This window comes from Callionymus lyra, chromosome 1 (genome assembly GCF_982586985.1).
Source record: "Callionymus lyra chromosome 1, fCalLyr1.hap1.1, whole genome shotgun sequence".
Taxonomy (NCBI): Eukaryota; Metazoa; Chordata; class Actinopteri; order Syngnathiformes; family Callionymidae; genus Callionymus; species Callionymus lyra.
Window position 1 is genome coordinate 3,442,762 of NC_141818.1, and position 13,978 is coordinate 3,456,739.

At 37.6% G+C, this 13,978-nt stretch overlaps 1 protein-coding gene across 3 annotated transcripts in view; it reads right to left on the reverse strand.

Moving 5' to 3' along the window:
* Positions 1–6,148, reverse strand: part of slc20a2 (solute carrier family 20 member 2) — a 54,042-nt gene extending 47,894 nt beyond the window's left edge. The window contains exons 1-2 of one of the 3 annotated variants that reach the window (XM_087788159.1): positions 5,891–6,147; positions 3,526–3,596 (exon numbers count right to left, since the gene is read on the reverse strand). The gene's annotated coding sequence lies outside the window, so the exon portion shown is untranslated. Of the gene's footprint in view, positions 1–3,525; positions 3,597–5,890 lie in introns of all 3 variants that reach the window. The other 2 variants (XM_087788174.1, XM_087788151.1) reach the window with 2 other exon arrangements.
* Between the last annotated feature and the right edge of the window lie 7,830 nt (positions 6,149–13,978).

Consider the following 13,978-nt stretch of genomic DNA (forward strand, 5'->3'; position numbering starts at 1 on the left):
AATAAGCTATTTAACAATGGTTGTACCAAAAAGATTTCAGTTGGTGTGTCATGTGTATCTTTGAATAAGAGCTTCTTTCTTGTCTGGACAGGCATTAATAATAAAGTATGAAAACAAGTTTTCTTATGGACGAGTTGGTTTAAACCAGAGCTATCAACCTCAACCATAAAAGGGGCCAAAATGTTTTAACAGACAAAGTTAAGGGGCCAAACAAAAAGGTACATTTACCAAACTCACTGTAACAAAACGTACGAGTCCGACTGTGGTACCGTCTATTCTTGGAGGTGGTTTTACTTTCTTCCCTGTACAAGTGTTGACATAGATTAAGTAAGTAATTTATATTTGTAGAGTGCTTTTCCGGACCAGGGTCACAAAGCGCTTAAACAATCATAACAAAACTCAATAAAATGTAAGCTTAAAAAGGTCAAGACAACACCAGGACAATCACAGGAGTCTGAGAAAATCAAATATAAATGATCCATTTAACTTACGTATAGTATCTCAAACAGTGGCATCTTTATAGGTCGCAATATGTACATTAATCTACTTTGATTTTGAGTCAACCATCGGGCTGAAACATGCGGTTTAGGACATTGTACTGTATTTGATTGTTAGAGTCGCTAACTATACTACAAATACACTGAAATGACTCAAACTAAAATGAAGATGGATGGCAAAAACAACGACACAACTTGAAACATCAAAATTGAATCTGTAAACCAAGTTATGACGAGAAAAACCAAGAGTGCTACTGTTGGGACAGACTTGTGCGACGCAGAGGTAAACAATAGACTCAGTGACTCAGTTCAGCCAGACCTAGAAGTCTTTACTGCGTGTCAGGAATTCTCTGCCGTGCCGTCCTTATGCCGGTAAGTACTATGGAAAATCTCTTGTGCGTCTCTTGAATGTGTTTATTCAGAGGATTCTCTGCCATATACAAGGTATCCAGGTAAGCAAGCTCACTGGAGAAACCAGACCTTTACAAATACAGAACTGTGGATTCAACCATTAGAGCTTTTTCTTTTTTCTTTCAACTTCTGTCTTGGTAAAAACTGGTGGTGAAAACTCAGAAGATGAATGACTCCTCAAGGGTTCGGTGCCTTCTACTGTCGACTCAGTGCAACTCGAAAGACAGACAGGTAGGTTATCAGTGTGGGAGAGGGAGAACCTGGCAATGACCCTTATCGTACAAGTCTGACAAACAACAGGAGCACGAGTCTCCATTACAAGAGATAGAAAAAAAAAGAAAAGAGGGAAGTTATTCATCTGTATATCTTATCGCAACATGATTTCATATCCAAGTTTACAGCATCACAAGATAGAGCCATCAAATCATTCGATAATTCATCTTATCTAATGTATACATTCAAGTTCTCATGGCAAACTATGTGTTAAATCACAATGAAAACACGTCAATGTATTTCCATCTTCGCATTTTACTCGCTCTTATCGACCTTTTTTGATTAATCATTACCCCGCGGTTACAAGTTGTATTGTCGACGTCCTTTTAAGTCTTTATTGACGTCTGGTGTGGAAACAGCCAGACTTTAATAAGTTAGTGTTTTATGACATTTTACAAAGAGAAGTTGAATGTTATTCATTGTTACACAAGAATGTGAATGATGATATTCACATTTTCAATTAAACTTCTATGTAACATCTTAGTATTTCTTTTAAAAGGTTATACACTTTCACAAATACAATAAGGTCTTATTACTGTGACAACTTGAGATCAACTCGTCTTTGTTCGGTTATTGCGTGTTAACGGGACTGTGTACTTAAGCATTTACGACGTTGTAGGATAGATATTGTGGTTAAAGCTGGAATCAACACAGACAATACAGGCTGCTTAAAAAATGTTTGTTGAAAAAACAAATACCTAATGACCTTGTTGTGAATATTCAAAAACGAGTCCCATGCAGAAAATATAATCTTAAATCAACAAGCTATTTTTTTTTTTTTTTTTACTTGCACACTTTAAACCAGCTGTGTTTCGGTGGCAATAGAAGCAGAAGGAAAAACCAGAGTGTCATGCCTGCGAGGTGTTAAGTTGTTATCTGATGGCGTGTGCCGAGAACCCGCAAGGGCACAAAGCCAAAGATCGTTCAAAAGCAGTCAGTATAGCTAAGCAGTCTTTGCCTTTATTTTCACGTATGTAGATAAATTTAGTGTAAAGCCGAGGTCCACAACCAGTTGCAAAAAAGAAAGCATTATTTTTATAATTTAGGTTATCATTAGAGTTCAGACTGAAGCTGTTTTTTGTAACTGATTTGGTGTAAAAGGTGAGTTGTATTTGTCAATTAACATTAATTGTTATGACCTTATTCTGTAAAAATTATGCCTACATTAAACTTTCAAAAAAAAAGTTCAAATAATGTGTTGATTTAAGTATGTCGTAAATAGATGTCGGACTCCATCTTATCATCAGTATGTACAAAACTCTCAAAACTAATAAATGAATCATGAACCAACCACTGAAAACACTTCGAGGTGTGTCATTGCGCGTCATCAATCCAGGAAGTCGTAAAATTTGGTTTTCAAATGAGTTTCTTCACTACACCTCTATATCTTTTTGTTCTTTTTGTTCTTTGGCCATTTCCCATCAGGGTTTGCATCACCTTATCTTACTAATTTCATACTTTAGGAAACACCATCAGGTCTAATCTTACAGTTACAATGTTATTTTTATAAGGTACCTTCGTTGTGTTTTACACTCACTTTGATCGAAATGTTATGAATCCAAGTGCTCAAAGGAAACTGAAATGGTTTATGAGGTCAGGCTGTGGTGGAGAAGCAGAGCTGGATTAACACAGCTCAACAACAAGACCTCCACACTGGCGGTGAGTAATAAACATTAGTAATGTTTGTGTTCCATGACTTGTCAGGTTCCTTTTCGCCTCCGACTGTCTGGTTACTTTGTGCGTTCTTCCTGTTATTCTTCCCTACGCCCACCGTCTCGCTATTATTTCATTTTGGAAAATCCATCACAGAGTAAAAAAAGCCGTGTGGTTCCTTGTGAATGGTCAGTGGACCTCAAGCCTCAAGGTATTATCATTGTCATTGAACCTCGGTCAAAATGGACTTTATTAAACGGGCCTCAGTTGCGTCACCACAAAAAGCCAAGCTAGCGAGCTGTTTAACTACTAATACAAGTTAAAATTGAAGAACAAAATATATATAGTTGTTGTTCTGTCACAAATGACACCAGGACACATCATCTAGTCGTGTCTTGTTGATGTCTTAACGTACAAAATCCCTCCCACAGTCGTTCAACACCGTCTCTCCCTTCGGCATTTTCCGAAACTTTATCCCCGAACTTCCTCCAAACGTCCCTTAACTCAATTCCGATCTTGTCCTTTTCCGAGTCGCCACCAAAGCCCGCTTGAGCATCCTCAACTCTTGGGTCTAAATGAATGAGCGTCGCACGGACGCCTCACCTTCGGTATCATCGCATTACGAAATCAGATTAACTTCCAGAGACATTGGCAATAAGCCAATATACACAATAAAAATGTTAATCCCGACCTTTGCGAGAAGAGGATTGTGACGACGGCCTCTCATCCACACTCTGAGTCAGACATCTGTGGAGTGCCTCGCTGTGTATCGGAAGGTAAAAAAACAAATATGAGACATGATGATCATAAAAAGGTCCTATTTTTACTCCACTTCACTGTCATTAGTCTTATTTAAGGTACAAATCTTGTATTATTTAATAAAAACAAGTTAACATGTAGTTTATTTGGATTGTAATCAATTATTTCCCTGGTTTCTTTCTGTTAACGTACATAAAAATACAATAAACGTGCAAATTAATATAACCATCATTTTGAAGTATATAAGTAGCTTCGTCAATTCATCCTAAATCTATAAGCGCTACATCCTTGAACTCAAGGTGGAGGACAACAAATGATCAATCAATCCTTGACCTTTACTACCCTTTGCTGGGTGACAACGTGCAAGTGGGTGTAAATTCCAGAAGGAATCTTAACATTCTTCACATATTTTAGCTATTAAAGGATGTAGAAACATAACTATAAACTACATTTCTTAATCATTAATACAAGAGCTATTTAGCGTTAAAACAAAAAGTCCCAGTGAAGGCCTTGGCTGGACCATAAGGTTACATGTTGTTGTAAATAAACACCTTAAAAACATATTAAATTTAACTGGACTTCGTCATCAGCCACTGCAGGTGATGGATCTAACATATTCCCGTCTTGACATTCCATTCATACCACAATGAAGTTTGTTTTTGTTTCCATCTAAATTATTACAGTCACAATCGTCTTCCAACCTGTCATTTACTGAACCAGAACCTCCAACATGAGTGGTGATCAGGTAGAAGAGCATAATTTGGAAATTCATCTTTGTCTTTTTGGAGTTACAGGCAGAAACATATGTCCATATAATGGTCGCCAACAGAGCCAACTTTTCTTCGTCGCACTAAAAAACATCCTAATACCTCGATACTGCACGTCTGTAATGTCCCTCTGATATTGAAGCCACGACATGAGCATTTGTTGACACTCTTTATGAAGGGTTAGGCAACAAGGGCTAAAGGGTAAGGGCTAATATTGGTAGAAACCGAGTGTACCAAGTGAGATCAAGGGGTAGAGGTAGTATTGGGACAGACTCCAAGTATATCACTTTAAAGGGTTCATTCACCCAAAATTCACATTTCAACTGAGTTCCTTTTTTGAGCTATAGGCAGAAATGTACGTCAACGTTAACGTTTCGACTCATGCTTGGTTGTCCTTCATCTTCATCTTCCTTTCAAAAAGACACACTTATAAATACCTCTGTGGCATTATCCGAAATATATCCATCTTTCATTGACGCCTTGATGAGAGGAATTGTTCCAAAAATATCTTATACAAGTCCATATTTTAGGCATATTTTTAGCAGTAGCTTAAGGGGCCAACATGCCAGGCAGGCAGTAAGTACTCTGGGTAAATATTGTGAGCGCTTCCAGTCTAAATGTTTTACCTATAACTCCGAAAAGGAAAAGGATCACATGAGAGCGAGTAGAAAATGACTGAATTGTGGGTGAACCGTCACTTTAAGAACTCATTGACTTCAGTTTAACACTTATGTAAGGTGTGCATTAAAAGGGGTTTTTTTCTTGCAGAACTCTTTCTGTAGGAACGACTGTTGATTCAACATAAGTATTAACAATAACAGCTGTTTTTTTTTTAAGAACTCTTTTCTTCTCAAGAGTCTTTAGATCTGAACCGTCTCACACTGACGTGTTCGATCTGCACCAGGTGGAACACATGCTCAGGTACCAGCGCACGTACAGGTCCACGTCTTCTCCGGGAGTCAGAACACGAACAGGGTCTCGTATCAACCCGATTGGGCAATGGAGTAGAGGAGCCTCCGAGTGCGCATGCGCATGCCTAGACCCGCCTCAAACACACACACACACACACACGCACCTCGAAAGCTCAACAGAGTGAAATCAAGTCCAACCATTTATTCTCCGGTTAAATCTCTGACCCGTCGAACACCCCCCTGAGTCCACCCATCCCCGGGTCCAGACAACAAGGGGGTCGCCTCTTATTGTGGTCAAGGGGGGACCCAGATCCCAGACACGTGTAGCAGCTTCCATTCACTGTTTGTTTTGAGCCACGACATCGACACCGGACTCTGAATCCAGGGGTGACCCGGCGGGTGGAACAAAACCGTCGCACGGTGATCCTACTCAGAAAACGTGCACAAAATCCCTCAGATTTATGTCTTAAAAAAACCCTCGGCAGGCCTTTTAAACCCCCCCTACCCGCAGCCCCCCCTTTACAAAAGAAAAACGCCAGATCCAAAGTGACCCGGGTCCGAGTTTCGCTCGCCGAGGCTGGAAACGACGGGTTCGGTCGCCCGGAGAAAATGTACTCACCGACGAAATAGGACACCAGGCGAGGAGGGGAGAAATGTGCGGCGGCGATCCGCCTTCCACGCCTCAGTCTCCGGCAGTATTCTCCCAGAAGTGTCGGCGAGGAGAAGGAAAAAAAATGTCAAGAGATTCCAGCAGTGGCTCCGGAGCACGAGGACCTATGGGGGTCTCTCTCTTTTCTCTCTCTCTCTCTCTTTCTCTCTTTTTCTCTCTCTCTCGACCGACTCACGCGACCATGTTGCCGCGAATGTCGCCTGCTGCTCTCATCCGGGCGTTTTAGGGATTGAGGGATGACAGCTCTGAGAGGAGGGAGGGAGAGAGGGAAGGAAGGAGAGAGAGAGAGAGAGAGAGAGCGGTCAGTGAGTGGAGGGCACGCTGACACTGGGCAGGGATCTGCATATTTGTTGGGCTAAATCCATCCCTTTTCCACCTATTCACTGACTAAATCTGGTGTCCACGTTTAATCTGAAGAAAAACAAATGGTACACATGTTTTATTTATTTATCTGTTTCGTTTGAATTGCACTCAAATACAAATGTTTAAACAATAGCTGAAGAGCTTTCTGAATCCTGATTCGACCTCAGATAAAACTCATTTTCCCTTTTGAAATATTCATTTTTAATATAATATATTTCACAAGAAACATCTTAAGACGTTTCTATTTGTTCAGGCTTTTCCTTGAATTTCTCGAACTCCTGTGTTGTTCTCAGTATTATCTTGATCTTTGAAGTATGTACTGTTTTGAGTATTGTTTTGATTGTTAAAGCGCTTTGTGACCCTGGTCTCGAAAAGCGCTATATAAATAAATATTACTTACTTACTTACTTACTTACATATGTTCATCTAAACACCCACCGGGAAATATATTAGTGGATGATCTTTGAAAACTAGTAAATTAAAGAAGAGGCAAAACGAGTTTTATTATATTTAGAGTGACAGTTCACCCAAAATACACGATTTTTTTTACCTACATGTCGACTAAGATGATTATTTTCAGAGTAATCTGTTGTTTTTCGGAGTTATAGGCGAGTGTGTAAGTAACTTTTAATGTACCGACTGATGCTCAATTGTTTTTGACAAACTAAATATTAACGTCCCTCTTGTACTGAAGCCTCGACATGAGGAATTGTTTCTAAAAAACCTAAACAATTCTACATTTTAAGTATATTTATAGTGGAAGTTATCAGTCTCTCAACTCCTGAAGTCTTTCTTCATTGAAACACTTTTTTTCCAAGAAAATGAACAGATTGGTCTGAAAATAATCACAAACCCTAGTGAAAATTAATTTTAAATTGTGGTGAACTATCACTTTAACATTATGATCCATCCATCCATTTTCTTTGAACTTCCAAACCCCTCAAAAACCTCTTGCAACTTTAAATGATTTGCTTCATCTTATTGTTTTCATTTCTATCATAAAGTATAGTGATGAATAAACTATATTTGTTTTTCATATAAATTTCCAACCATGCTAACTCTGTTAGCATCGTAGCAACAACGTTCATACTAAACAATGTTATGCATAGTCACTTTAGTTCCTGAGTTTATTTAAGAGTTAGCTTTGTGTTAGCATTGAAGAGTATCATACCTTCAAATATTTTAAATGTTCATTGTTGGAATTCCAACAAACTTCCTCGAGATGGATCAGAGACTCCAGACAGATGACGACCAGGAAGTAAACCTCAAGGGAAAAGAGGCAAATACCACAAACAAACTTAGAACCACCATAGAACAGGTTTATCAGTAGTTTAGCACTAGTTTAGCACTAGTTTTAATCTGGAAATATATGCACGTGTTCGAGGACACTTGACACGTGAATATATCATGGCCATTATCACCATATTAGCTTGACCAGGTGAGACCATTTCCCAGCTGGATGGAACTCAAGTAACGTGAGGTTTTGTTCATGAGTGAGGGCAGGACGGACCATGAGATGACAATAAGGGTCGGTGTAGCGTCTCTTCATCAGTCTTTGGTCGTTGGTCTCAACTACGCCCCTCGTGGCCTGAACCTCAGATAAGTCCTATTAAAGTGTAGCCATTGTTTACTCAGGAAATAGAACACAAACAAGAGAACTTGCTCAAGGGTTGGCCCTCAGGCCCTTAATGGTGTCAACTAGTCATTGGAAGTCAGTTGTAAAATGATATGGTCACCTAACCAGTGGCCATTGTGTGCCCTCTACACGCCTTTGTCTCTCATCCGTGAGGCAAATGATACACATCTAGTCAGAGAGCAATGAGCCTCTGAGCAAGTGAACCTCTTAAAGGGAAACTAATGTAAAAAAAAACAACTCTCTTCGTCTCCAAGATGCAGTAAGTCCCTCATCATGACCATGTTTTCAACTTATTACTTTATAAAGTTGCCCTGAAATCTGGGCGAACGAGAGGTTACGAGAGTCCATTATGACGTAAAAATTCCAGCCAGCTGTAATCACGCCCGCTTTCTTTATACAACGAGTCCCTCGGAGGTGGAGAATCCCCAGGATTGATGATGCGTGACGACAAACCTCCCCGAGTGACCAATCACAGAAGAGTGGGTGGGGCTTAATATCATTTTCTAATAGTAAGTAAGTAAGTAATTTTTATTTGTATAGCGCTTTTACAGACCAGGGTCACAAAGCGCTTAAACAACAAAACAATATTCAATAAAGTATATACTTTAAAGGTCAAGATAAAATTGATAACACAACAGGAGTGAAGACACAAACGCATGGATTATAAGCTCCAGATCATATTCCGACAACATTTTCCTAAGTTTAGTTATGCCAGTATTTCAAAGAGTACAAAAGAGGTTCAAGATCCATTTAAGACACACTTAAATCAACACAATAGTTGAACTTTAGGTTAAGATTTGCGCTCGAGTTGACCAAAAACACAACTAATAACCTGTATTTTTCAATATTTAAAGCAAACTTGGACTGAGGAGACCATTATCTGACCCGGGGTGATACAGAGGGATTTGAACCGACCCTGCATACAAAAATACATTTATTTTAAATGGACAAAAATCACGATTGCGTCTTTACAAGATGGAGTAAACGCGTAAATATATTTCACTTCTCAAATACGTGTGGCGCTCAAGTGTCTCGATGGCTGGATTGATACATTCGATCTGTCCAAATATTCTTATCTGTTACGGCCGCAGACACGTGCGCCGGGACTCACTGTGTTACGTAACCAGGCAGATGAAGGGAGGAGGGGGAGAAGAAGGGAGGAGGGGGAGGGAGGAGGGGAGAGGGGGAGGGACAGCGGGGCACAGTGAAGGGTAATTAAAGCGAACTGCGTGATTTAAGACCCGCAACAAGCCATTTAAACTCGTCGTCATTTGTCGATTTCCATCCTTCATTTTCCCGCGAGAGACTCGGATCGTGGCGATGACGCGTCGCTGCCGTGGATTCATTTTTTCCTGCGGATCAGTAGAAACTGTGTCTCCTGTTCAGACACGACGCTGGTGCGTTGAATACGAGGGTTGGAACATGTGAACGATCCAGAGGTTTCAACCCACGCGGAGATGGACTTGTTTGTGTCACTCACGCGATGATATTGTCACTGATCCGATGTCATTCTTTTATAATATTAACAAAATTATTGTTCATCAATAAACCTTATTATCAACCTGAAGAAGACACACGTGTAGAAATATCGCAAGCAGGTAGTATTTGGTGACATCTAGTGGCGGAAGATTAGAATACACGTTTAAATGTATTTCTAAAACAATGATGAGTAATAGTTGGATATTAAGAATACTCAATAACATATAAGATCATCTAATGCATGTTTTATTTCCTGAATTCCAACACATTGTATTGACGTGTTAACAATAGAAAACAAATGTGTCACACTTCCTGATTTATTTGTGTTTTCCTGTTCCTGGTTTCCCTTTTCCTCCTTTTTTTTCCCCAGGAAGTTTTCAGACTATCCAGATGAAAATACTCACTTCTAGAGTTGTTACTGTGGAACCACACTCTTTCGTGTCTTCCTCCTCCTCGTATAAACCAGTGGTTTATTTTATAACCTACACTAAAGTTGTGTTTATACGTCTGACTGATAGTAAAAGAAGAGATGAGTAAACTTCAATGATTTTTTTAATTTTTTTTACAAGAAATACTGAGAAGTGACTTGTTTTTTTCCCAGTGTTTTAAATTACCATCTGGATCCACAAACCTTTTGAAGGATTCTGGTTTGTTTTCTTCTTCACTCCAACTGTAGAAGCGACTACCGCCACCTGCTGTAATATTGAGATCATCATCAAAATACACTTTTTTTTTTAAATAAAAGAAATGCTAGCCAATAATAAACATATACAAAATACAATATAGTAAAAATGTAACTTCTAGTGCAGCCTCTTACGTTCACTATTTAACTTTTGACTTGTACCGTTTTCTCCAGTATTTGTTCTAGTTTTAATCATTTTTAGGTTTAAGCAATTTCACGCTTTACTTTATTTTCCTGCTTTGAAGACTCTTTCAAATCCTTTAAAAAGAATATTCTCTCCGCTCCTGCCTCCACAACCCGCTATAAAACCTCTATTTACAAGCCTAATCTAAGAAATAAAATAAAAAAATGTATATATAGAAAATATTAATATGAAAAAAAAGAACGCAGATTCAAATGTTGGGTGTAAAAACCCTTAGAAAAATGAATGAAAGTATGAAAACAGTAAATCCTAAAAAAAAAACATAACAAAATATACAATTATTTGCATTGCTATGCATCAGTGTGTGTGCAAAAGTAGATTTATTTATTTATCAAATTAATTTAGAAAACTTTGGTGAATGCATTTTTCTAATTTGTTTTCAAAAATACATATATGTATCTATTTTCCATATTTAATCCCATTGTAAATCTGCAGTGAAGTGATTCTGATGTATTCAATATGTCATGTTCAGTTTTCCAAGTGTCTTGTAGTGTCTCTTCTCAGACACACAACAAATATCACAGCTTCATCATAGTTCCTGGAAGCACGTTTCCTCTTTAATGGAATACCTGGAAACAACATCACGTGCTAAAAGTTCACGTGCTCTCTCCATCACCGTGTTTTGTCCACGAAAACCTCGAGCTGACAGACTTTAATTGTGTTAAATGCGACTCATTCATAAAACTGCCCACGAAGTGAATTCCTCCATGTATTTTCTCTCCAGTCGAGGCAGGCCTGGTGGGGTGTGGTGTTTACCACTCGCTCTGAATACACTCCCACCACTCAAACAAACCTTGACTCTGGATGGGCCGGGCCTCTCATGATCTTTGGATCAACAGGGTAATCTCGCTGGGCAGGGATGAGCAGGTCAGGGCAAACACATAAACAATACGAAAGGTGTGTTGTTATGTTCTGGCTTTGTGGTTACTACATTAATTATTAAACTGCTGACAAAAACAGCGAGATATTTATGTCTTTACTGCGAACCTTACAAGCATGAATCCAAGTGGAACGCCCATGTTCTCTGTAACAGCAGGAAAACACCTTCTTTAGAAAACATTATAGAAGGTTTGCTGACATCTGGTGGCGAACAAGAGGAAACAACATCTAAATTGAAAACTTTTATTCAATCGATTATTAAAAGTAAATGAATGTAAAAACTCCAACTCTACTGACTCACTCACATGTTTCAAATGTTGAAGTCTTCCTCTCCAAGATGCAGTAAGTCCCTCATCATGACCATGTTTTGAACTTAATACTTTATTTTTTTTACAAACAGACAATGATGAGTCCAACATCTATTTAACACACACTTACATCAAACACATTAGTTTCTCTTTAACCCTGATTAATGTATATATTAGTATCAATTTATTAAATCCCCCAAAATCAATTAATTCTTAGAACTACGATTTATTCTAACAATGAATTAATAATCTGTTTATTTTCCAATTTATAAGAATAAATTAACGTCGATTTTCTTTTTTTGACACATATTTGTTACTCCACTCCCACCATCATATTTTTGTATCTATAAATGTAAGAACAAAAAAAGATATGAATCATCAGTTATGAACTCATGACCGTTGAATATTAAACCAAACACTTAAAAATAAAAACATAGAGTCAAAATGTCACCTAGTGCGCCTTAAAATGTATGATTAAAATGTTGGTATTCAGCCTTAAAAGTGACACACAATTGCATAATTATCAGTGCCATTAAATTTATAATGGTCTAATATGACAGCATATCAGTGCCATTTAATTTATGATGGCCTACTATGAAAGTTTATCAGTTCCATTGAATTTATTATGGTCTACTATGACAGTATATCAGTGGCATTACATTTACGATTGTCTACTTTGACAGTTTATCAGTGCATTTTAATTTATGATGGTCTACTATGACAGTATATCAGTGCCATTGAATTTATGAAGGTCAACTATGACTGTATATCAGTGCCATTGAATTTATGATGGTCTACTATGACAGTTTATCAGTGCCATTGAATTTATGATGGTCTACTATGACAGTATATCAGTGCCATTTAATTTATAATGGTCTACTATGACAGTTTATCAGTGCCATTGAATTTATTATGGTCTACTATGACAGTTTATCAGTGCCATTTAATTTATAATGGTCTACTATGACTGTATATCAGTGCCATTGAATTTATGATGGTCTACTATGACAGTTTATCAGTGCCATTGAATTTATGATGGTCTACTATGACAGTATATCAGTGCCATTTAATTTATAATGGTCTACTATGACAGTTTATCAGTGCCATTGAATTTATGATGGTATATTATGACAGTTTATCAGTGCCATTTAATTTATAATGGTCTACTGTGACTGTATATCAGTGCCATTGAATTTATTATGGTCTACTATGACAGTTTATCAGTGCCATTTAATTTATAATGGTCTACTATGACTGTATATCAGTGCCATTGAATTTATGAAGGTATATTATGACAGTTTATCAGTGCCATTTAATTTATAATGGTCTACTATGACTGTATATCAGTGCCATTGAATTTATGATGGTGTACTATGACAGTTTATCAGTGCCATTGAATTTATTATGGTCTACTATGACTGTATATCAGTGCCATTGAATTTATGATGGTCTACTATGACAGTTTATCAGTGCCATTGAATTTATGATGGTCTACTAAGACAGTTTATCAGTGCCATTGAATTTATGATGGTCTACTATGACAGTTTATCAGTGCCATTGAATTTATGATGGTCTACTATGACAGTTTATCAGTGCCATTTAATTTATTATGGTCTACTATGACTGTATATCAGTGCCATTGCATTTATGATGGTCTACTATGACAGTTTATCAGTGCCATTGAATTTATGATGGTCTACTATGACAGTATATCAGTGCCATTTAATTTATCATGGTCTACTATGACAGTTTATCAGTGCCATTGAATTTATAATGGTCTACTATGACTGTATATCAGTGCCATTGAATTTATGATGGTCTACTATGACAGTTTATCAGTGCCATTGAATTTATGATGGTCTACTATGACAGTTAATCAGTGCCATCGAATTTATGATGGTCTACTATGACAGTATACCAGTGGCATCGAATTTATGATGTTCTACTATGACAGTAAATCAGTGCCATTGAATTTATGATGGTCTACTATGACAGTTTATCAGTGCCATTGATTTTATGACGGTCTACTATGACAGTTTATCAGTGCCATTGAATTTATGATGGTCTTCTATGACAGTTTATCAGTGCCATTGAATTTATAATGGTCTACTATGACAGTTTATCAGTGCCATTGAATTTATGATGGTCTACTAAGACAGTTTATCAGTGCCATTGAATTTATGATGGTATATTATGACAGTTTATCAGTGCCATTTAATTTATAATGGTCTACTATGACTGTATATCAGTGCCATTGAATTTATGATGCTATATTATGACAGTTTATCAGTGCCATTTAATTTATAATGGTCTACTATGACTGTATATCAGTGCCATTGAATTTATGATGGTCTACTATGACAGTTTATCAGTGTCATTGAATTTATTATGGTCTACTATGACAGTTTATCAGTGCCATTTAATTTATTATGGTCTACTATGACTGTATATCAGTGCCATTGCATTTATGATGGTCTACTATGACAGT